The sequence below is a fragment of the Tauraco erythrolophus genome, chromosome 3, assembly GCF_009769465.1.
Source record: "Tauraco erythrolophus isolate bTauEry1 chromosome 3, bTauEry1.pri, whole genome shotgun sequence".
Classification (NCBI taxonomy): Eukaryota; Metazoa; Chordata; class Aves; order Musophagiformes; family Musophagidae; genus Tauraco; species Tauraco erythrolophus.
The window spans coordinates 82020511-82045371 of NC_141467.1; positions in this window are offsets into that span (position 1 = coordinate 82020511).

Sequence of the window (24861 nt, forward strand, 5' to 3'; positions counted from 1 at the left end):
GCTAGTGGACGTAGTTTGTCCGTTAAAAACAAATGACACAAAATAATCTTTGGTGTTTCATGAAAATACTGTGTAACTTGGACCAAGTGTCTCCTTTTTCCATGAAAAATGAAAACATATTTTTGTTTCCCATGTTTTTTAAAGAATAAAAGTGGAGTTGGTTTTAGCCTGTATCTACATTGTCTCCTCCTCATGTATCTATTCAGTTGCCCTTATCTCTCTGGCTTTTCTTTGAATAAAATACTCACTTACTCCAGCATACTACCACTTGCTTTCCCTGCTCTCTGTATAAATTACTTTCCGATAATTGTCTTTCGTGTCTCATAGCTTGAACCTGCAGGTGCTGAATCTCTTGTGAACGGTACCAAGTGGCATCATTCCTGCTGACAGCAGTTCAGGAGACAAATAAGCCCATGGCTGGACACAGGATTAAAACCAGGACAAAAGAGGCCTTGAATAGCATGAAGCAGGGGTTACTCTCCTTGGGGAAACCTGAAGGGCACCATAAACTGCAAGAGTGAATTGTTGCCAACTGGCCGTATATTTTATGTACCTGTGCAGTGGTTTGGCTGTGGAAAGAGCTGAGTCAGTGGTGTAGATTCAAGCTCTGTCAGTTGACAGCAATTCCATTTGAGAGGTGGAACAGGCTGTGTCTGGAGTCCTGTGAACATCTGAGATGGATGTTGCCAAACGTGTAGCTAAATTTGAGAGTATTTCTGCCTTTCTGAAAAGTGCAGCTGTTTGTAAATGCTGCAGAAAGCTGCAGCTTTGGGAATAGTGAGCAGAAGAAGGTTTTGGAGTTGGACAATTCATGATAGTCTGCAGGGGTGCTTGGCCAAAAGAACACTTTTTAAAATGTGGCTTAGTAGCTAATAATCCATCTCATTTAATAATTACTGAGAGCAATGAAACATCCTCATTTTTTTTTAATACAAAGCTACTGCCAAAACTGCTCTTTTGTAAGGGTAGTTACTTACTTCTATATTGCCATCAGAAGAGAGAGAGGTGTGATGACGGAGTAAGTTCTTCTACAGCCAGCCTGTGAGTTCTCTACCAACTGAATTATTCTCTCTTCTCTGCAGCAGTAATGTTTCCTTGGAAGTTGGTACTTTTAGGTGTGCAAGTATATTTTTATTCCTTCATTTAGAAATGAGAAGAGAAGGCAGCGAGTGACGAAAACCATAGGATCATCATAATATCAGGATGAAAGCCTCTTGCAAACACCTCCCTTCTGTAAAACGAGCTAGTGAACACTTAGGCAACTATTTACTGAGTGAAGACGTAGCTGAGTGCTCCCTTTTGTCAGAGATTTTTTTTCCCCCTAATCTTAGAAAAAGAAGAGCTGCCATAGTAATTATAACCAGTTCCATTTTGTGTTGTTTTATACGCAGAAATTATTACATGCAGAACGGCTCCAGCTGTGGGCTGTAATGCACCTGCAGACAGAGCGTGCATAGAGGTGTGAGCTAACAGCTCTGAAGGGAATTGTGTGTCAGTTGCTGTGAACGAAAGTCTAAGAAATAGCCCATTTCCAAAATAGGATTGTTTCACCTGAATATATCAAGATAATACTGTACAGCATGTTATCCTACATTAGTAAGCAAATAATAAGCATGTACACATTTTTCATTGGAAAGACTACATACATAGAAAGTTGTGCACGTTTAAATCAAGAATAACTAAGTCTATTCTGTTTGGCAGGAGAAGTACGGGGAAGTGATGGAAGAGCTTGCTGTTTCAGGATGAATAAACAGAAGAGGCTCAGCATTGACAATCATTTGTGTGTCCATCTAGCCAAAAAGGTGGCTCTTGACTGTGGAAACTGGTAATTAGTGCCAGTATTAATGGTTACAAAGCTCCAACATCCCGTTCCATAAGTGACTGCCTTTCATAGAGGGCTGAAATATGGTGGATGAAATATGACTTGTGTTTTGAACCAAGCTCCCAAGTCCACTGAAGTCCAAAGCCATTGGAAGAGATGCCAATTGTTTGTGCATGTGGAAGGATCAGTGGGACGCTGTAAGCAAAATATTTTCAACTGAAAGTCTCAAACAGGGTGAAGAGCTCCAGCATACTTGGCAGGGATGAGGGGAAGCAGTGGTTCTAGAAAGAGGGGCATGCGTTCTCTTTGCTTCTACCTTCTCTCTGTTGCTCTTGCATTAATTCCAGGCTCACTGGCCTCAAGAACAGATTTATAGCATCAGCAAGTGCTCTCCATTTGAGCCCCTTTTGGAAGAGAGGATGCTTAGCTCAGAGCTGTTCCGGTGCTGAAAGTGCACAAGCACTGGTGGCCTGTTAACATCCCTCACACAAGCACCACTGACCTATTAACATCCATCACACAAGCGCTGGTGGCCTGGCTCCTATGGCCATGACAAGATTGTCAGGTGAGATAGAGAGTGCCACCTAAAGCAAAGGGTCTCTGGAGATGGACAAGGCCACCCTGCTCTCTCACAGGGAAGGGAGCAATGAATCAACGTCTTTTCTTCTGCGCTTAAAAGCACAGGAAATTAGAAATCTTGCTCCCAGAGGCCACCATGCTACTTTTTTTTTTTTTTTTTTCTTCTGGCAGGTATTACCTGTAGTTGTGAGCGTGAGCATCCTATAGATTGTGTTTTCTGGCAGCTGTTACCTATATGGTACTCTGAGAGGGGAAAGACACCTTTACTTGCAAGTGCTTTCAAATAATCTTATGGGTGTTCCAGTTGTGTGTCTGCCAGGATTATAACGGTAGTTGCATCCTTAAATCACAAAGTGCTTTGCAAAGGAAATGATATGTTATCCCCATTTTATCCCCAACATTGGTTGTGTTAGTACAAGTCAACAAAACATGCCCAGGCTCGCTGATGAGCACAGAGGCTGACTGGCATGGAGCAGCCTGTGTTCGCTGTGTTCCCCTCCAAAACGGAGTGGCTGCCTTCTGCATGGGCACTGGGGATGGCCTTGGGTTGTGCTGACTCCTGAGCTGTGCGGGGAATTGTTTGGGACACTGCCAGTTGGCTTCAGCGAAACTGATGCCAAGGATTATGTCAACAGTTTATAGAGGATTGAATTCCAACGCCCTGGAACATCCCCTGGCAGGGTTTAATTTACACGATAGACCTAGCCAGAGAAAGACTTAAGTGCTTTTCCTGAGGTCACGTAGTATGTTTTGAGCCTTCATCTTGGGAGATCCCTTGAAAGATACTGTTCCCTGGGCCACAGTACACTAAATGTGGCACAGATCTTGTGTGTGTGCCCCAGCTTTAACACAGAGAGGTGCTGTCACATGGAAGGGCTTTTTTTCACATTGTTTCCAGAGCTTGGAAACAGGCAGCAAGCAAAATAAGCTCTTGGGACTGGAAGCAGCAGAATTATACTAAGCCTAAATTAAGGTGTTGTATGAACCACCTTTAGAAAAAGGGTTTTGCTGAACTCTCCAGAGGCAGTATCTACCTTTGTCTTCAACACCTAAGCTCCAAGGCTTAAAACCAGGCATGAAACACACGATTTGAAGCACGCTGGAAGAATGACAATATTTGTCTTCCCGTGTTTAGCTTGGGTTCATTTAAAATTCCATTTAATGCCATTTCTAATTCCTGTCCCAATAAACCGAGAGACTTTATTGCTATTGTGACATAAAGCTCTTGGGTATCTGTTTTACTAGCAACTTTCCGTGAGAGTCAGAGTGCTTGAAACTGGATTTTGGTGAAATGTAGGTATCTTATCTCCAGAAAGCAATCCAAAATACCTCCTCTTCAGCACCGCCTAAATTTAAAGTACCTATATTCCCTAGTTCCGTAGGCATGCAGGAAATGAAGGGGATGCACTGAGAAAGTAGGTGCATGTAAACTCCCTCACAATCTAGACTTTTAGCATGAAGAAACCTGAAATCCACCAGTTTCCAGCCTATTTTTGCCTGTACACCTAGCTCTGAGTTCACCACAAAGCACTGCAGCTGCCATCGTAAGAACATGACCCTTATTGGTGGCATTTCTGCTTGCCACTGGGAATAAGCACAAAGTCTAGCATTCTTGCTTAGCATTGGGAAGCACCTGGATCCAACGCTCTTCTCAGCCTGAAGGCATTCAAACCCACAGTTTTCATTATGATTTATATTCTCTAACCACCAGGACAGGGGTTGGAAAAAGCGGAGGTGGGCTCAGACTGGAAGGCAGCTCTGGAGCAGGAAGAGAGAAAGCCTGAGGGTGTCTGAAGGTGGGTGGGGAAAAGCCTGGAGGAGGGACTGAGAGGTGATCTTCCATTTTGTAGGCAAGTGCTTTCCAGTCACTAAATTATTGTGTGACGGGGTGATGGTCATCTCTGCCTTCTCCTTTGGCTGTTTAGGGAAAAGTAGTGCTCAGCTCAGCCAAGAGTCTCTTTTAGGAGAAGACTGAAGCTCAAGAGGGCAAAGAAGTGCAGGACAGAGGAGAGGGTCAGGACGTCAGGCTGTGCTTTGTGGTCCTTGCTCAGTGCATGGGAGCACTGCATCACCTGTGGGAACACCCCGTTCCTTCTACTGACCCTTCCAGGGGCCCACCTAACTCCGATGCTGTCAGTCACTGTGGTGGCCCTGGGCACACATGTTTTAGGGTATGCCTGCCTATGGTGAGTGCTGAAAGGTGGCTTCTCCATCTTTCCCTGTGCCCCCTGTCCTGCTGTGCAGTCTTCTTATGATGGCTGAGGTGCAGAGTCAGGGCCCCTCTTGCAGGGCATTAATGTCACACAGTAAGAACAGGGGTCTGGCACTCCAGTTGTGCCCCGAAGCTTTTTAATGAGCTGCTATGGTAATATTAGTTGTACTTCTACAGCACCAAGAAGTGCAGGACAGAGGAGAGGGTCAGGGTGCCGCTTTCCAAGTAATACATAGTGGTGGTTCAGCTGAGATCTTCAGCTTACAGCTGACCCCTTGGAGAACAGAAAACCCCTGTCTGCTCTGACGTTACCCCATCAGGCAGCTGTGGACTCTCTTTCCTGACATGGGTCACACGTCTAGAGCTAGTTTAATTTAATTTTAATTAAAGGTATAGACTTCATGTAATTGCTGGAAAAATTAATGCATGTCTTGAGACTTTATGTTGTTTTCTAATTTCATTTGCTTTCCACACACAAGCATGTACTTGCTCACACAAACACCCAGATCCAGGTCCTCAGTGAGCCTCAGTAGGCTGCATCTCAGTCACACTAGCTGTGTCCAGCTTTGGGTTGAAGAAATCCTGAAGGATAGCTATTGCACCAAAATACCTCTACCAAGCCCTTAGAGCAGTGAAGAGCACACAATACCATCTCTCAACGGATGCTCCAGAAAAATTTGACTCTGAAATTTTTTGGTCATGACTCGTGCCCTTGTATATGTTGGGACAATGCCCAAGTCCATGCATGGTCTATGCTGATTGGAGTTACAGGGAGGCTCCAGCAGAAATGACAGATAACATCATCTTCTTGAGAACTTCTGTCAGGTGTTATTCCCCATTCAGGTTTGCGGATGTGTTTATGTTTTTGATGCTACTGCAAGTCGGTTGATTTATTATGCTTATTGTGGTATCTGTCTTTTTAATTGGGTGTTAAAAGGCAAGTAAGATTAGATTAAGCTATAAATTACTGGAGGGTGATTTACCGAATTTAAAGTAAATTAATAAGCATATGGTTGGTGGTTCTAATGGCAAGAAGGACTTCTTTTTTCTCTCTGTTTCTCTGTCACCAGTGCACTCAGTGTAGTGGATTCTATTTTTCAGTTGTGAGTATGTTAGTGCAAGGTTGCATGGGATGGTCAGGACAGTTGGTTTGGTGTCTTTGTATTGGTCTGGGCATGCAAACTGTGGCTGAACATAAGGTAAAAAAGTTGGTAGAACGAATGAAAAATGGCAATTATTTTCTTCAGTTCTGAAACACTCTCCCTGGAGGACTCTTTGCATTCAGTAATTCAGTTTCATAGGTTTTATTTGAAGAAATGATCTTTCGTGAATCTCAGTCTTATACTTCTGGCTAGTTTGTGCTTCATAAATCATTGGATGAATCCATCAGAAATGTATTGCCACATTTGAAAAAGAGATCTGGAGAGAGCTAAGAGACAGATGTGTGATATCTGGAGTTACAAACAATTTACAGGATGCACAAGAATGGAGAATGATCATTAAACTCCCATGCAGAGGATACTGTGGCCCACCGCTTCAGGGTGGAGTTGAGTCCTTAGGCCATGCACATCAGCTGAACCCAAATAATCCTTTGCCCCAATCACACAGCATATCTTGCACTTAGGCTTCCAGAGTGTCACTGCTGCCAGCAGCCAGAGCCTGTTTGCTGCCCTTGCCTATGCACATGTGAAAATATGCTGTTAGTGGGTCCCCATGTTTGCAGTTTGCCACTCTCCAGTCCAGTCCCACTCTAACATCCTGGTGGCATCTTGGCGAGGAGCTGCCTTGAAACCTGCTCTGCACCTGCAGGGGTTCAGATTCCCGCTGCTTTTTGTCTTGCTGTTGACAAAATCGCCCAGTCATTAAAAACAAACCGCCTGGAAATATTCACAGGCTGTGGGATCTGAAAATGGAACAAGGCTATAATGTAAGTACAGCTAATCCAGCTGCAGCATAGATGATGGGCTAGCTGATTTCCTGAGGATCCTGTCAACTCTTTCTTCTGTGACCTTTTGATCAGATAGAAAAGCATGTCTAGGGGAAGAAACACCATCTGTGGTTTACGTAGTGATGGTCAGAAGGATGCTAGTTCATTCAGAAAAGTGTAGGAAAAGAAATATCCCAGATGTATCTTGCAGCAATCAGAGATTGGGTTTTCAATCAGCTCCTGGTGTGGCTGGTTCAATTAATGAAATTATGCCAATTTATACCAGCTGAGAATGTGATCTCTGAAGTTTTCATCTGCATTAAGTCCTCAGGGACAGGATGTATTCTGGAAAGGGCATGTTCTCTACATGAACAGTGATAGCAAGCCAGAGTGATCTGATTGGCCTCAGTCCACAGCCATGTTTCTTCTCTGAAGGCTTTTTTTCCCACGTGCTGAATTCCATTTTTCATGCCACCAAATCCTGTACTGGGAGAAACTCCTGTTGCTGTGGTCAGTATAGACTGGGAATCACCAACTGAAATGAAGGCTGTAGGTTGGAGCCTAGCATCCAGGGTGGCCATCATGTGACATCATCCTTCTTGCAAAGTACAGAGCTAAGTAAGAACTGATCATAAAACACTTTCTTGTACCGGAAGGTAGCTTGACAGCTTGCCTGGGCAAAGCCAGAGACAGGTGATTTGGAACATTGGACACCCCACCCTGTTTTCCATCCTTTTTCACTCTACCCAAGCTGACATATATAAATATGAGTTTTTGTGAGAACTTTATTCTCATGCTTTTTTCTCTTTGCAAGGTCATTCCCAGCATATTAACTAGCTGTTTAATGAGCTCTTTTCTCTCTGAAATGCTAAGCTGTGAAAATGTTGAGAAAAACAGGACTGTCCCTTACTGCCATATGCAGTGTCTTCTGGGGCAAGATCCGCTAGCACCTAGGAGTCATAAGTTATATGGAGTGACTAAGTCCTGGTTGCTGAGGGACTAGGATAGATTGAAAGAAAGTGAGAGAGCTCTCACGATATTTTAGATGAACCTTTATAGAGATGAATGCATTTTAATGTTCTTTTGCTAAAAGTCATAGTCAAAATGTCAGCAGTTTTGGGACTATTTGTTCATTGTTTCATTTAAAAACTGGTAAACTGCGGTGGATTTCAATGCAGTTATTTAAAGATAAATGTTATTAAAGAAACCCAGAGCCGATTGTTTTATTATGAGCTCTTCTGGTACTGTTGTCCTGCCTTATTTGGAGTCTACATGTTCTGCCTCATTATCGTTTTGGGCAAAATCACTTTTCTATTTCTTTGCCACTTGGCCGTGAGGGAGCCAGTACATTAATTTCACAGCAGGAAGGAAAAGATTCTCTTCTCAATATATTTTAAGTTTTCTTTGTCTAAATAAAATGTTTATAGATTATCTAATATCAAAAGTGTTCAAATGTTCTGTTCTGTTTTGTGATAATCAGTTGTAAAACTCATGCTCATAAAAAGATTAAGTGAGAATTGTTTTTTTATTTGTTTTTGTTATTGTTGATATTCACTGAATTGTTAGAAGGGTTTGCACTCATAGAATGTCTGCTCAGTTTAGGAACCAGCAGCTAGATGTATATACATGGAGTGGTTCTGAAGGACTAATTAGTCCTAAACTGCCCTTCCCAGGCATTTTGGGTTCTGCTGTAGGCCCCTGGGGAAGGGCATTGTGATCTGCAGGATACGTGCGTAGCTTCAGACTGAGAAACATACAAAGTGTGGGGTGAAAGGATGCCATTGCACCCTTCCTGGGGATCTGCTCCCTGGAGGGGACCTGGCTCCCCCAGCAGCTAGGAGGTGCCCAGAAGCAGGCTTCTCGCCTTTTCTTCAAGTTCCTGTCTCAACAGCTGGTGGGAGAGCTGGGTATGTACAAACCGGTGGAGAGGGTGGCGTGACCACCCGTGTTACGCAGCGAGGGGCAGGGGCCCAAGGCAGCGCTTGGCGTGTCGGCCGTCTGCACGCAGAGCTTTGCATAGGCAGAGCTTCCCTGAACGGCAGCACGCACGAAGGGGGAGAAGGGGTAGGACCCTTAACTGATCAAAACCCTAAGCTGATACAGGACACCACCATCTGCTCCCCAACATAAAGGAGACACAGTCTGCGGGTCCATCTTGTGTCCACTAGAGAAAAGATCTCACACTGTTGCCAGGATCTCTCCACACCGTCTCTTTGGCAGCTCCTTCTCCCTCTTCTTTTGCTGAAGCGAGGAACAGGCTGGCAGCCTGGACAAGGCTTTCGGGCTGGCTTTGGTGACGAAAAAAGGCCAGAGCAGAGTGGGGCTCAGGCCGAGTGTACCTGGAAGGCTGGTCCCACATCTGGGCTGTTGGGTTTACCCAAACGGGGGTAATGATGATTATTACCCCTGACACCAGCTGGTGGGGCACGCAGGGTGTGGCTGCCTGGGCTGCACCCCTTACCGAGGCTCTCAACCCCAGGCTCCTCCAGCACAGGGGAAGCTGGTGATGTGCTAACTGCCGATCCCTGCCATCTTGGTAGTCCCCCATGGTGCCTGCGTGCCCAAGGGGCAGAGCGAGGAGGGCCTCCTGGGGTTACATGCTGCATGGGTGCCGTACCGCTGTGCAGAGCTGACTACACGTGTGGTGCATCTGCCAGGTACATTCTCACACTCAAGCCATTCCCAGCGAGCTGCAGGTCCTTCAGCCCTGCTCCGTGTCTGCGCTCATCGGCTTACATGCCCTAATCAATAGGCACCATCCTTACCTTGAGCATCAACAAGTTGATACAGAGCCTCCTTGCTCACCGAACCCAGCAGCCGTGCCATGCAGGCACGCTCTTGCTTGGCATGGAGTTTACACAGGAACTTTCTCATGCTGTCTACTTCCCAACACAGTGTGCGGAAAGCAAACTGTGTCCACACTCCCCCATTCCCCAGAAGCAGTGTGTCTCTGCAATGGAGATCCACTGTGGAGGTTATAATGAAGATGCAGCTGTGGCCCTGGTGGAGGAGAACAATGCTTCATCTGCAGTGGGATGGTGGCCAAACAGTACAGAGAAAGTTGTTAAATTTATGTTGTGCGCCTAATCCAGAGCTCTTCAACTGAGGAGTTCATGTTCTCCTAGCCCAGCTAGAGAACAGTTTATGGCGTATGAGGAAAGATAATCCTTTTAATTGTCTTTTAATAATTGCTAGCGTTTCATCTCTATCTGAGATATTTGACTAAGCCCCTCAGGCACAAAGTTTCATGAGGCAACAGGTTCTATCAGGAAGGATGCACAGTCCATGCTTCATGGGAGAGCTTCATGGGAGAGCTCATGATTTTACTCCTTGTTTCTTTTCCTTCTGTTTTAGGCTGCCTGCATGGCCTGCAGCAGCTGCAATGTCACAGACACAGAGCAGAGCACAGAGAGGAACTGAGCACCAACTCTCTGCTCTTTTGTCCCTTCCTACTCATGCAATAGATATCATAGAATCATAGAATCATAGAATGTTTAGGGTTGGAAGGGACCTTAAAGATCATCTAATTCCAACTCCCCTGCCATGGGCAGAGAAATCCTCCACTACACCAGGTTGCCCAAAGCCACATCCAACCTGCCCTTGAACACTTCCAGGGATGGGGCATCCACAACTTCTCTGGGCAACCTGTTCCAGTGCCTCACCACCCTCAATGTAAAAAATTTCTTCCTTATATCTAATCTAAATCTGCCCTCTTTCAGTTTAAATCCATTGCCCCTTGTCCTATCACTACACACCCTTGTAAAAAGTCCCTCTCCAGCTTTCCTGTAGGCCCCCTTTAGGTACTGGAAAGCTGCTATAAGATCACCCCAGAGCCTTCTCTTCTCCAGGCTGAACAGCCCCAGCTCTCTCAGCCTGTCTTCATAGGAGAGGTGCTCCAGCCCTCGGATCATCTTCATGGCCCTCCTCTGGACTCGCTCCAGTAGTTCCATGTCCTTCTTGTGTTGGGGACTCCAGAGCTGAACACAGTATTCCAGGTGGGGTCTCACGAGAGCAGAGTAGAGGGGCAGAATCACTTCCCTCGACCTGCTGGCCACACTCCTTTTGATACAGCCCAGGATACGATTTGCTTTCTGGGCTGCCAGTGCACATTGCCGGCTCATGTTGAGCTTCTCATCCACCAGCACTCCCAAGTCCTTTTCTTCAGGGCTGCTCTCAATCCATTCTCTGCCCAGCCTGTACTTGCGCTTGGGATTGCCCCGGCCCACATGCAGGACCTTGCACTTGGCCTTGTTGAACTTCATGAGGTTCACACAGGCCCACCTCTCCAGCCTGCCAAGGTCCCTCTGGATGGCATCCCTTCCCTCCAGCATGTCCACAACACCACACAACTTGGTGTCATCTGCAAACTTGCTGAGGGTGCACTCGATCCCACTGTCCATGTCTCCAACAAAGATGTTAAATAGCTCTGGTCCCAGTACTGACCCCTGAGGAACACCACTCGTCACAGGCCTCCACGTGGACATTGAACTGTTGACCACAACTCTTTGAGTGCAACCATCCAGCCAATTCCTTATCCACCGAGTGGTCTATCCATCAAAACCATGTCTTTCCAGTTTAGAGACAAGGATGTCGTGTGGGACAGTATCAAATGCTTTGGATAAGTCCAGGTAGATGATGTCAGTTGCTCTTCCCCTATCCATCAATGCTGTGACCTCATCATAGAAGGCCACCAAATTAGTCAGGCAGGATTTGCCCTTAGTGAAGCCATGTTGGCTGTCACCAATCACCTCCTTATAAATGGATCAGCTGGACACAAAAGCTATGCTGAAGGAAAGAGACAGGAGATAACTGGTGGAATCATAGAATGGTTTAGGTTGGAACAGACCTTGAAGGTCATTGAGTTTAACCGTTAACTAAAACTGCCAAGTCCACCACTAAACCATGTTCCGAAGCACCACATCTGTGTGTCTTTTAAATACTTCCAGGGATGGTGACTCCACCGCTTCCTTGGCAGTCTGTTCCAGTGTTTGACAACCCTTTTGGTGAAGAAATTTTTTCTAACATCCAATCTAAACCTCTCCTGGCACAACTTGAGGCCATTTCGTCTTGTCCTGTTGCTTGTTACTTGGAAGAAGAGACTGACTCCCACCTCGCTACAACCTCCTTTCTGGTAGTTGTAGAGAGTGATAAGGTCTTCCTTGAGCTTCCTTTTCTCCAGGCTAAACAACCCCAGTTCCCTCAGTCGCTCCTCATGAGACTCGTGCTCTAGACCCTTCACCAGCTTTGTTGCCCTTCTTTGGACACGCTCCAACACCTCAATGTCTTTCTTGTAGTGAGGGGCCCAAACCCAAACACAGTATTTGAGGTGCAGCATCACCAGTGCCAAGTGCAGTTCTCTAGTCCAGCTGGTCGCATTATTTCTGATACAAGCCAGGATGATATTGGCCTTCTTGGCCACCTGGGCACACTGCTGGCTCATGTTCAGCCAGCCGTCAAACAGCACCCTCAGGTCCTTTTCCGCTGGGCAGCTTTCCAGCCACTCTTCCCCAAGCCTGTAGTGTTGCATGAGGTTGTTGTGACCCAAGAGCAGGACCTCACACTAAGCCTTCTTCAGCCTCATACAGTTGGCCTCGGCCTATCGATCCAGGCTGTACAGATCCCTCTGTAGAGCCTTCCTACCCTCCAGCAGATCAATACTCCCACCCAACTTGTCATCTGTAAACTTACTGAGGGTGCACTTGATCCTCTCATCCAGATCATTGATAAAGATATTAAACAGAACTGGCCTCAATACTGAGCCCTGGAGAACACCACTTGTCACTGGCTGCCAAATGGATTTAACTCCATTCACCACCACTCTTTGGGCTCAGCCCTGCAGGCAGTTTTTTACTCAGCAAAGCCATGAGCAGTGGTATCTCCAGGAGAATGCTATGGGAAACAGTGTCAAAGGCTTTACTAAAGTCTAGGTAGACAGCATCCACAGCCTGTCCCTCATCCACTCAGCGGGTCACCTTGTCATAGAAGGAGATCAAGTTAGTCAAGCAGGACCTGCCTTTCATAAACCCATGCTGACTGGGCCTGATTGCCCAGTTATCCTGTACATGCCATGTGATGGCACTCAAGATGATCTGCTCCATAACCTCCCGTGGCACCGAGGTCAGACTGACAGGCCTGTAGTTCCCTCGCTCCTCCTTATTACCCTTCTTGTAGATAGGTGTCACATTTGCTAACTTCCAGTCAACTGGGACCTCCCTCGGCAGCCAAGACTGTGGATAAATGATGGAAAGTGGCTTGGCAAGCACTTCCACCAGCTCCCTCAGTACCCTTGGGTGGATCCCAGCGGGCCCCATAGACTTGTGTGTGTCTAAGTGGTGTAGCAGGTTGCAAACCATTTTCCCTTGGATTATGAGGGCTTCATTCTGCTCCTATCGCTGTCTTCCAGCTCAGGGGGAGCAACTGGTCTTGCTATTAAAGACTGAGGCAAAGAAGGCACTAAGTACCTCAGCCTTTTCCTCATTCTTTGTTGCTATGTCCCCCTACATCCAATAAAGGATGGAGATTCTCCTTAGCCCTCCTTTTGTTGTTAATGTATTTATAGAAACATTTTTTATTGTCTTTTACAGCAGCAGCCAGATTAAGTTCTAGTTGGGCTTTGGCCCTTCTAATTTTCTCCCTGCATAACCTCATGACATCCTTGTAGTTCTCCTGAGTGGCCTGCCCCTTCTTCCAAAGGTCATGAACTCTCCTTTTTTTTTACTGAGTTCCAAAGCTCTTTGTTCAGCCAGGCCAGTCTTCTTCCCCATTGGCTTGTCTTCCAACACATGGGGATGGCCTGCTCCTGTGCCTTTAGGATTTCCTTCTTGAAGAATGTCCAGCCTTCCTGGACTCCTTTGCCCTTCAGGACTCCCTCCCAATGGATTCTGTCAACCAGGCTCCTAAACAAGCCCAAGTCTGCCCTCCAAAAGTCCAAGGTAGCAATTCTGCTGACCCTCCTCCTTACTTCTCCAAGAATTAAAAACTATCATAATTTCATGATACCTATGCCCAAGATGGCTTCCAACCATCACATCACCCACAAGTCCTTTTCTGTTCACGCACAACAGGTCCAGCGGGGCACCTTCCCTAGTTGGCTCACTCACCAGCTGTGTCAGGAAGTTCTCTTCTACACACTCCAGGAACTTCCTAGACTGATTCCTCTCTGCTGTATTGTATTTCCAGCAGATATGTGGTAAGTTGCAGTCCCCCACAAGAACAAGGGCTGGTGATTGTGAGACTTCTTCCACCTGCTTATAGAATATTTCATCTGCCTCTTCATCCTAGCTGAGTGGTCTATAATGGATCCCACCATGACATCTGCCTTGTTGGCATTCCCCCTGATTCTTACCCATAAACATTCAACCATATCATCACCATTGTCAAGCTCGAGACAATCAAAACACTCCCTAACATACAGGCTACCCCATTGCCTCTCCTTCCTTGCCTATCCCTTCTGAAGAGTTTATAGCCATCCATTGCAGTACTCCAGTTATGCGAGTCATCCCACCATGTTTCCATGATGGCAACTATGTCATAGTTTTTCAGCTGCACAATGGCTTCCAGCTCCTCCTTTTCTTTGCCCATACTGTGTGCATTGGTGTAGATACACTTCAGTTGGGCTATTGATCCTGCCACCTTTTTGAGGGGAGAAGCCTTAATTCCTATGTGACCATTCTCAGGCACTTCTGTGGTTTCTAATATATTAATAACCCTTGCATCTTTGCTGCTGCATGGATCTCCATCCTCTGCTTCCACTGAGACAGCAGACCAAAGGTCCTCACTAGCACACTGTCCCTCAAACATTGGCGTGCTGCCTCCAGGCTTATCTCTAGCGATGAAATACAACATGAGTTTGCTCAAGGTAGCAAATTGCCAAATTAATGTGATGCCTTTCTTTTATAAGATAATTGACATTTTCAGACAAGGCAAATGCAGTCCATCTGCTCTAAGAGTTTGAAACAAACCCAAGAAATTATTTCTTATGCTGGAGAAACATGAATTTTCAGATAAGGAAAGCACTGACAAACAGGAAGATCATGATGGGTTATGATGAAACTAGAACAAACACACCAGAAGCAATTACTGGTGGAATTCCTCCAGGACTAGACTTGGAATAGACCTTATTTAATGTTTCATTCCCAGCTGTGGCACCAGAAGTCAAAAGGAGACAGTGTCATTAACTGATGACACAGTGTTGAGTACTGTCAGTAATGGGCGCATGAGATACTACTCACAGAAATCTTGTTGGTTTGAGCAGTGAACAATGGAGGGTAGTAATGGAAATGAGGTGAAACGTAATAGTGCAGAGCATAGGGCCTGATCTGAGAACTTCTAACAAGAAGCTCTGCCATCACCTAGATAGATGCTCCTCAGCTCTAAGTAGCAGGTGGGGAAGGTCTATGCATGTATTATTCCAAGGCAGTTCAAACTCAGCTGCAGCCAAGACTTGGGATGCTTTATCCTTCCTCTCACTTCATAGGTTGGGACAGTAATAGCTGTGACTGAGGCCTTTGCTGACCACACTGTGTCACCCTCACACAAATACACTTGCAAAAGGACAGGCTGCCCCAAGAGCATGACAGGACATGACAGGAGCTCCAGCTTCTGTTGAATGCTCCTTCTTCCCCTAATAATGATGCAGAAACTCTAGCCAGGCACTGCAAGAAGATAGCACATTTTCCCAATCTTTCTCCAATGCGCAAAAATGAAGCAGTAGCTGTGGGCTGCAGGATGAAGATGTTCTGTTCTTGGGCACCATTTGCTACCAAAAGAGCCATTTACCATGGCGAAAAGATGATGGCTGAACGGGAACATGCTGCACTGGATCTGGTGCATGAGCTGCATCATGCTGCATTCATGGCATGACTGTGAGCCACTGACCTATGGGGAGCATAGTGCTATTGGGTATAAAATGTAAGACTGGTCAGCAGGTTGAACACACCTGGTACAGGGCTCTTTTGAGGGTCATCTGGAAAGCTGTGTTCATCTGCATCCCCGAGGGGTTTGTTGAAAGGGCAGAGAGGGGCATCACAAATGAGCAGGGGATGGAAAAGCCCATATTGTAAGAGGAGATTCAAGTGTCAGGCTTGTTTCAGCCAGCAGGATGAGGTAGAAAGGGGTGTGACAGCTGCCCATCAAAGGGTCCGGGCATTTCACTGTCTGCACACAGGTGAGGTAAGACCAATATTAAAGGACAGAGCTGACCATGGATGAATCAAGACAGCAGATTAGCAGATGTGGTGCCCCATAGGACTGATTTCTAGCAGAAGTATGGGGTAAGCAACCTAACCTTTTAAATGGAGCTTGATTGATGAGAGTTTGTGTTATGTATTTACCTATGATTGACAACAGGGCTCAGGGCAGAGGTCCTTTCCGGCCATACATCCTCCAGTACTTTGTGAGTTGCTGTTATTTCCAATTGGACATGTTTTGAGAATGTGAAATTTCAACCTCAAGCAATCAATCAAAGCTCATAGCTGTCTTTGCCTAAATTTGAGAAATATTCCTCCCTTCCTGAAACAACCAAGTCCCTGGGAGTATCATAATGGCAATGAAGAAATGATGTGTCTCCTGCTCCAGCATCACTGAAGGAGCCACATGGCCACTGGTTCATAAATCCTATCCAGTCTTCAGCCAGTGCTGTTTCCTGGGTACATATACATATATACATGTGTTTATATGCAGGGCTGAGAATGGCCCAGTAGACACTGGGATGCCATATAGGCAGTAAAACTGCATCGAAGAAACAGGAAAAAGAACATACTGTGTATTTTATCACACCAATACTTGCACGTGTTCACGCTGGTGCTTCAGAAGTCTCATTTTGGCCAGTGTATGCATGTATCTTTGTATACATACATGTGCATGCACATTTATTTCTATGTATAGACATTCAAAATGAGTACAGGGATGGGGAGGAGATCATGGAATCATAGAATCACAGAATGGTTTGGGTTGCAAGGGTCCTTTCACGATCATCTAGTCAAATGCCCCTGCCATGGGCAGGGACATCTTTCACTAGATCGGGTTGCTCAAAGCCTCGTTCCACCTGACCTTGTACACCATGGCTTCTAGGTTGAAATGTAGATACAGTAATTTTGCATGTCTACATGATAAGATGATTCTGCTTCCCCTTCTGGAGAGATCACTGGGAAGATATTGTGGACATTAGCACAATGAAGCCCAGGAGGACATTCTCGTGCTTCCTTGGTAATGTCCCTTGTGACACCAGGATGGCCCATAGTTCCAGTCCACCTCAGAAACAAACAGGTGATGGAAATCAGTGTCTAAAGATCAGGGTAGGAGGGACTGTTGTGATAGGGGAAATCATAGAATCACAGGAGCATAGAATGGTTTGGGTTGGAAGGGACCTTAAAGATCATCTAGTTCCAACCTCCCTGCCATGGGCTATATCCTTGCAGGTATTAGTAAGACCCAGCTTTCAAGTGAACCTATCAAATCCACAATTCCTGTGACACCAGCAACAAAAAAATGCTCCATTGTTTTATTTAAGGAGCCTTCTTAGGCTGCACCCATACCTGGCAAGTTAATTGTATCAGCGTAGCTAGCTGCAGTTGTAGGTGAACAACTTGTAGCTGCACAAAGTAAAGATCCTTTTTCCCAGGGCTGGCATCGATTTTCCCAACCTCTTCCACACAAATGGGAATATCCCTGTTGCTCTCGTCCAGCCGCTTGTACAGCTGCCAGACACACCTCTGCGAGCACCCATCCTCTCCACGCTGTGCCAAAACAAAGATGAGATGTAACCAAAGACACTTGCTGCGGTGAGATGAGTTCAGATTTAATGTGCATGAACCTTCAGACCTGCTAAAGCTATAAAGCTTCTACAATTAACAAAATAAACTCAGGTAATAGATTTAAACTCGTTGCTCATGTATATTCAATCCTTTTTCTAAGACAGATGGGCCTTGTATTGGTCACTAAATCCTTTTGTGAGAAAGATCTAGACATGCCTGAAATTTCTCCTTAATAATACTCATTTTGGTTAGTTATCCCTTGTCAAATATACAGCTTTTATTTTGAAATGTTTTCTCCTAGATGTTGGCTTCTGTATGATTTTAAAAAAGAAAATTGTTAAATTGAATTATTGAACTGTTTTTCAAAAAAGTTAGAGAAAAGCACATGTTTTCTGGTTCTGGGAAAGTATTTGAAACTACAGAGTCTGGTATCAGTGGGAAGGAAGACAAGGAGAAGTCACATTTCTGGAAGTTACATTAAAAAATTGCTCACATTTACCAAATTTTTGAAAAACGAAGGTAACTAACTTTTTTCCCCCTCCTCCTCCTGTCTGTCTTGGTAACGCTTGAACTTGCATCTGGGTGTGTGCACGTGTGTTCACCTGTGTGTGCACGCAGCAGAGCTCGCTTGTGCCCTTATGAGAACAGCTCTGGGGCCAAGGTAGGGATTAACCCACATTGGGCAAAACTCAAGAATACTGTTTGCAGAAGTTAATTATTTTTCCAGTACTTTATGGAGTCTCTCAGCTGGGAAGGGCGTTTCCAGCTAATGGAATTTTGCTACACACAGTAAATTTGTGACACCCGTCTATGAGATTTTAGCTAAGAAACACAGAAAGCTGCCAGGTGAAGAGAGAAAAAATACGATGAGAGGCACTTTCTCACCTTCCTGAAACCCTCCTCATGGGACTGGAGCTGTGCAAGGCAGCAGCGCACAGCTCAGGCCTTTACTATGGAAGTTCACCAGGACTCAGTTTGATAACTTCAGTCTCCAGTTTCTTTGAGCACATATTAAAACCCTTTTACCCAGATGCTCAGCTGAATAAATGCCCATTTATCTCCTTTTTCTGCTTCTGGAGGTCTTCAGGCTGCCTCCATGCAAATCCTACGCAGACTGCAGAGAATATTCACAAGCAGTCCCTCTCGCACACGTAGAGCATGCACAGCACTTGTTTTGTTTAGTGTAGGAGATTCCTATTTTTGCATTAGTAGCTCCCAATAAACTTTGCTCTAGCTCGTGCTACATGGCAGGTTTTATGTGTCGTGGACAGTCTTGAAAGATAACAGAGATGCAACAGCACAAAATGGTTTCAGACTTTCCATTCTAAAGAAGTAACAGGAACTGCCCACTTTTTCTCCTAATTTTTCTATGAGGGCTTCAAGTAATTGGACAACTATAGGATCAGAATGGTCCATTTAGTTAGTACCCTGCCTCTCACACCAACCATGGCCATACCCCTCAGAGCTGACTGTGGGAACAACTTGGCTGTACGTGTCATTTCTTGACACGCCAACAAGCGAGTGGGGAACTTTAACTACTAAATCTGAGAGTCTGTTTGCTGGGAAAGGCATTTCAGACATTAAACTTATATTCAAGAGACCTGGTAATTTTTGTCTGAACCATAGATTGCCAAAAAACCTTACACAGTTCACTTTTACTCTCTCTCAGTTTCCCATTTGTAAAATTCCCTGTCTCACTGGGATGTATTGGGATATTGTAGTGATGGTGCCTGCGTAGCTCCCAGAAAGTGGTTAGGATGCTGAGAGGAAATGCCATGACATATGTCCCCTGCTAGGACTTAGTGTGACAGGCAGGAGTACCCAGGGCATGTCCTGATTGTGTTTGCGGTCTGCAATTTCTTGGATTTGTAGCTCCATCAATATGGGCTTGGTGACAGATTGGCCGCACTCATATGTATATAGATGCTTTGACTTAGAGCTCCCAGTGATTAGGTGGAAAATTATCTTTCTGTGCCCAGTGGAGTCTGGGCCTCTTCACAGAAGCAACCAGTTGCTGCCTCTGTAGCTGGCAGTTGTGATACGATGCTCCTCCCACGGGGACTGTGTGCAGGCTCACACGCGTGTTACATAGGTCACTGCGTCAGTGACAAACGTCATGATTTACGGTCCCTGCTCAGCCAGCCTGGACTCCTTGAGCGGATCAGTGACCTTGAGTTAGTGGATTTTGGACTCTCTTGCCAATTCCTTGGACTGTTGCCCAGATAAAGTTTATTGTGAGTATCTGTCGTACCCAATCCAAAGGCAGGGAAAGGTGTTTAGCTAACTAACTGCGAGATATTCTCTACATTTTTTTCGATGCTTGACTGAAGTAAAACATGACCTTAAAAGCATCAGTAAATACTGCAGCTTTCATGTAAACACATCCGATACACATCTGCTGCTTCTTTGTTCTTTACTGATAATAGAGAAGTCGTAGAAGGCAGGCGCGTGCATACCTTCCACTGCATGGGCTCCTCTCCATCCCTTCAGCAGCGGCCTTTTCCTACCATGAAGTCTTTCCGTGAGCTTCCTGTGAAGGAAGGAGACAGGGTGAAGGGGTCTGGAGAAGCTGGGTGTCACTCCTGGTTTTGCCAGAATCTCTCCTCTTTATAAAGTCCTCAGGACCAGGTGATACCTGATACTATGTGCTTCCAGGGTGCAGGGGACTGTGCCAGTGTTTACAGGTAGGACTGCCCTAAGAGCAGTGCCATCCGGGGATGCTATGGTGTGCTTCCTCCACAGAGATTTTGGATTCAGTCACCCAAACTAAGCAAGGTGCTAGCTGCTCAGCACTGTGATGCTCTTCAAGTAGAAGTCATTTTGGGTGGAGAACATGGGTGAGGAGGCTGAAAATCCTTTTTCTCCTGTCTTCCTTACATACAGTGTTGCATGGATCCCAGTGACCCCGGCACAGCCTGCCTGTTCTGAACCTGTCCTGTGCCTCCTTATAGCCCTGCCTTGGGATTTTGCAGGATGGGGGACGTGCAGCTCAACTCTTCTACAGCGTGTCTGGGAACAGCAATGCACCACTGAAGAAGTGCTGTGTAATCATACACTTGTAGTACAGCCTAGGCAAAAGGAGAAGTACTAACTAGTTACCTTCCTGAGTAAAAAACACCCGTAAGACTCCATATATTATACCTGAAAACTCTGAGAGCTCATTTAAGAAAAAAGCCAAAGGCTACCAAGTCCAACACCTTGTGCTCATAGAAGCTATAGTAGGTGCAAAATTCAATACTACGTCCTGGTCCCAAGGTAATCATTGCATTTTGAAGGAAGCAGGATAAACATGATGTTCTGCAGGATAATCCCAAATGTGATAGTGGAATTTCAGCCAAAGGTTCTGCATCCCAGAGAAACAGTGGGGCAGGAGGTACAGGGATTAGGCAAAGAATCCCAAGCTGGTACTTCATATATCTTTTAATTTTTACGCTAGATCTATATACTAAATCAAAGATGGCTTCAGCTATTGATAAATTAGAGTCTCTAACACCACCAAAGCTCACACTTTCAGGCAGACCATATGGCTGGGATGGAAAGTGGGCAGCCTTCACTAAATGTCTGTAGGGTTTGTCCTCAGTGTGCCACATGGATACATAACCACAGCGGTCCTGATCCTCAGCAGCTTGAGATCCAGGCCCCCGTTCATGACCTGACAGCCGATGCAGGGTGCTGTGGAGCGGTGTAACAAAAACACAGGTTGTGGGGAGTGCATCCATGAATGTGAAACTCAAACAACCTCTTGACCCACAATCCACCTATGGTTCAATCCACTTCGCTCAATCAGATAGAAACCGCTTGCAGCTATGCAAATAGTCCATCCTGCCTGTCTTGTTGGCCTTCCCTCCACCTGACCTAATTAGTGTGGTGAGCAAATAAAAGAATGAGGTCAAATACAGGGCTAGATTTTCCTTGAAATGGCTCTAGATATGGCCAGGCCGCTTGATACTGTGGTATCCAAAGAGCCTGCCATGGGAGCGATAGCTGCAACATCCGTCTGTCCAGAGGCCAGATGAACCAGAGCGGGGTGGCAGAGTCACCAGCTCCTGAAACTTTGGGCTGAGGGTTAAAATAAGTGAAATACCATCTGTATCCACCGATCTGTGTAACAACCAGTATTTCCCCTGTTTGAGCTCTGAACTTGTACTCACACATTCCTTTGCTTCAGATGCATTTCCAGGGCAAATTACAGCAGTATCTGACATGGCAGGGGCTTTTTAACAACGGCATTGGGCGCCAGGTGATTTTTTTACAAGTATTAAGACAGTCTGCTAGGGAAGGAGGCAAGCCCGGTCAAGTTCTCACATATTCGCTTTATGGTATGAAGCCAAACCGTGAAGTTTTCCAAGCATTTTAATGAGCGTGTTTCAGACTTTTTATTAACTTTTAATGCCTCTTTCTTTTGGCAGTTGGAACTGCTGTGCTACAGGAAAGGCCAAGCCACCCTCCAGTGCTGTTCCAGATAAATAAGCCTTAACCACAAATTAACACCTATATCTTGTACCGCTTCTGAAGTTGAAGGCCCCATGATCTGCCTGAGAATTGCTGTTTGCAGTTTAGGTTGCGGTTTTGCGCGGTGAAGCCCCAGCAGGCTGTGGATCTAGCAGAAAAAGCTCCTTCCTCGATGCCTGGGCACTGTCAGCAACTTGGAGAGAAACGCAGGAGCTGCAGCCTCATCTGTTGGGCTTGCTTGTAGGGATTTTGGGGGCAGACTCTACTTTTGGGGGATGGAGCTGGGCAGCAGGCTGGGGAAGGAAAGAGGCTCATCAGAGGAGCATCTTGGAGGATGGGAGAGAGACACCGAGATTCTGTCCTGCTTTGAGCCCTCTGCACGGGCCCTTGTTGTAGCCCCAGTGAAGAGCGATCCTGGTGGTGGTGCATCCCCAAGCCTCTGCTTGGTTTCTGAGCAAGTCTCGTCTCTTTACTTTGCCAGCTTGCTTTTGGATAAGAGGTGGGAGAAGGATTCAACAGTTCTGGAGGTGGAAGGTGTCCATAAAGTGCTGCCTTACTTCTTTCAGAAACTTGTTTCCAGATCGCCTTTGGGGGTGAAGCTCAAAATTGGGATTGGCATTTTTATTTCTCTATAATAGAGCCTGTTACGATCCAGGCCTTTAATCATTCCCTTTTTACCTAGAAAGCAATAAGGATATAAGATCTACCTCCCCAGAATGCCCCCAAGCCAGACCTCTAGACAATATTTCAACAAGCTCTTCCAACAGAGACGGGCCAAGCTGGAACTACGCACATCCTGTTAAGTTTTCTGTTATTTTGGCAACTCTAGGCAATTTGCAAGTACGAATAAACTGGACACACATGAACTCAGTTGAGAGACTTTGTTGCTTGACCCTAATCTCTATCTGGCTTCCCCAGCGGGATGGCATGTGACTCTTGGGTTTAGCTGAGAAACCTAACTGCAATGAAGCAAAAAGCCATGCAGAGAAGCAACTTTCTCAGTGACATGGTGCATACAGAGAATAATTCTGGATTTACACAGAAAAGCATACTCGTTTGGTCATATGCTGTGGTACAGACAAAGTAACGCAAACCTCGCAGGTATAATTACTGGTATAAAGTTGTGCTTAGTCTGCTGCAACCCTTTTCCACACTGGAGGATAAGTAAGCCAAACTGGTATAAGTATTGTTTTTCTGTGATCGTTTTATCTGCATAAGGCTTACACCTACTTCAGGAAAGAAAATTACCTGCTTACCTGAGATGGTTGCACAGACATCAAGTCTGTGAGTAGGATTTAGGAACTACTTCCAGACGTATGAAGGACCAGAAGGTGATTCGGAGTAGTCAGCATAGATTTATGACAGGGAAGTCATGCTGATAGCCTTCTACAATCATGCAAGTTTGCAGACGATAGGAAACTGAGAAAAGTGGCCGATGTCCCAGGTGATTGTACTGCCATTCAGAGGGACATGGACAGGATGGAGAAGAGGGTCAAAGAGGAACCTCCTTAAGTTTGACAAGAGGAAAAGGCAAGGCCTGCCTCTGGGGAGAAACTCCATGCACCAGTACATGCTGGGGGGAGACCAGCAGGAAAGCATCTTAGCAGAAAAAGACCTGGGGGTCCTGGTGGACCCCTGGGGGTCAAGGTGACCATCAGTCAGCAATGCACCCATGCAGTGAAGAAGCCAATGTGTCCTGGGCTGCATGAGGCAGAGCATTGCACTGGTAGGACCTATCTGGAGCCCTGTGTCCAGTGCTCCCCAGTGCAAGAGAGACAGGGACATACCATAGAGAGTCCATTGAAAGGCTGCAAAGATGATGAAGGGACTGGAGCAACTTTCATACAAGAAGAAGTTGAGAGATCTGGGACAGTTCTTCTGGAGAAGAGAAGGTTCAGGGTTATGATGTGCATAAATACCCGAAGGGGAGATAAAGAAGAGGGAGTCAGGCTCTTCTCAGTGGTGCCCAGGGACAGGACAAGAGGCAATGGCACACATGGAAATACAGGAAATTCCGTTAGCAGATAAGAAAACCCATATGTACTGTGTGGATGGATGATTCAACACAGGCACAAGTTGCACAGAGAGGCTGTGGAGTCTCCATCTTTGGAGATACTCTAACCCTGACTGGACATGGCCTTGAGCAGCCTGCTCAGGCTGACCCTGCAAGAGCAAGGGTTGGGCTGGACAGTCTCCAGTGGTGGCTGCCAGCATCAGCCACACTGACTCTGTGATTCTATCCCATAAGGGCCTCTGGAACCACAGCCCTTATGTTTCACTGGCCACTATGGTCACGGATCTGTCCCCACTGAGCTCCAAAGCTTATCCAGTTTCCATACATGCAGAGCGGAGTATAAGAGGATGCCAGTTCAGGAGTGTTTGCTTGCTGTGTTTTATCTTAGCATGTGTTGTGCAACTAACAGAACTGTCAAGGGAATTTCCAGTGGCATCCCTGAAGACTTTGGAAAGGTTTGCTTTTTTGATGTTTCTGGATTCTCCTGAAAAATGAATCCTTCTTCCTGCATATTCAAAGCTCTGGTACAGACGACACAGATGTCGACATAAGTATGGATGGTCATCGTGTTTTTCATTCACTTGCCAACTTACTTGCATGCAAGTCTAGCAGTAGTTCCTCATACTGAAAGTCATTCAGCCCCACTCCTTAAACACTGCGCTTACATGATCGAAGCTGCCTGTAATTTTCCACCTCTGACTTCAGGAGGGCCACAAAGATGATCCAGGGGCTGGAGCACCTCTGCTATGAGGACAGGTTGCGGGAGCTGGGATTGTTCAGCCTTGAAAAGAGAAGACTTCAGGGGGACCTATTAAATGCCTTCCAGTACCTGAAGGGAACCTACAGGAAGGCTGGGGAGGGACTTTTTACAAGAGTGTCCACTGATAGGACAAGGGGAAATGGGTTTAAGTTGAAGGAGAAAAGATTTAGATTAGATCTTAGGAAGAAATTCTTCAGTACGAGGGTGGTGAGACTTTGGAATAAATTGCCCAGAGAGGTTGTGGATGCCCCCTCCCTGGAGGTGTTCAAGGCCAGGTTGGACAGAGCCTGTTCTAGTTGAGAGGCGTCCCTGCCCATGACAGGGAGGTTGGATTAAATGAT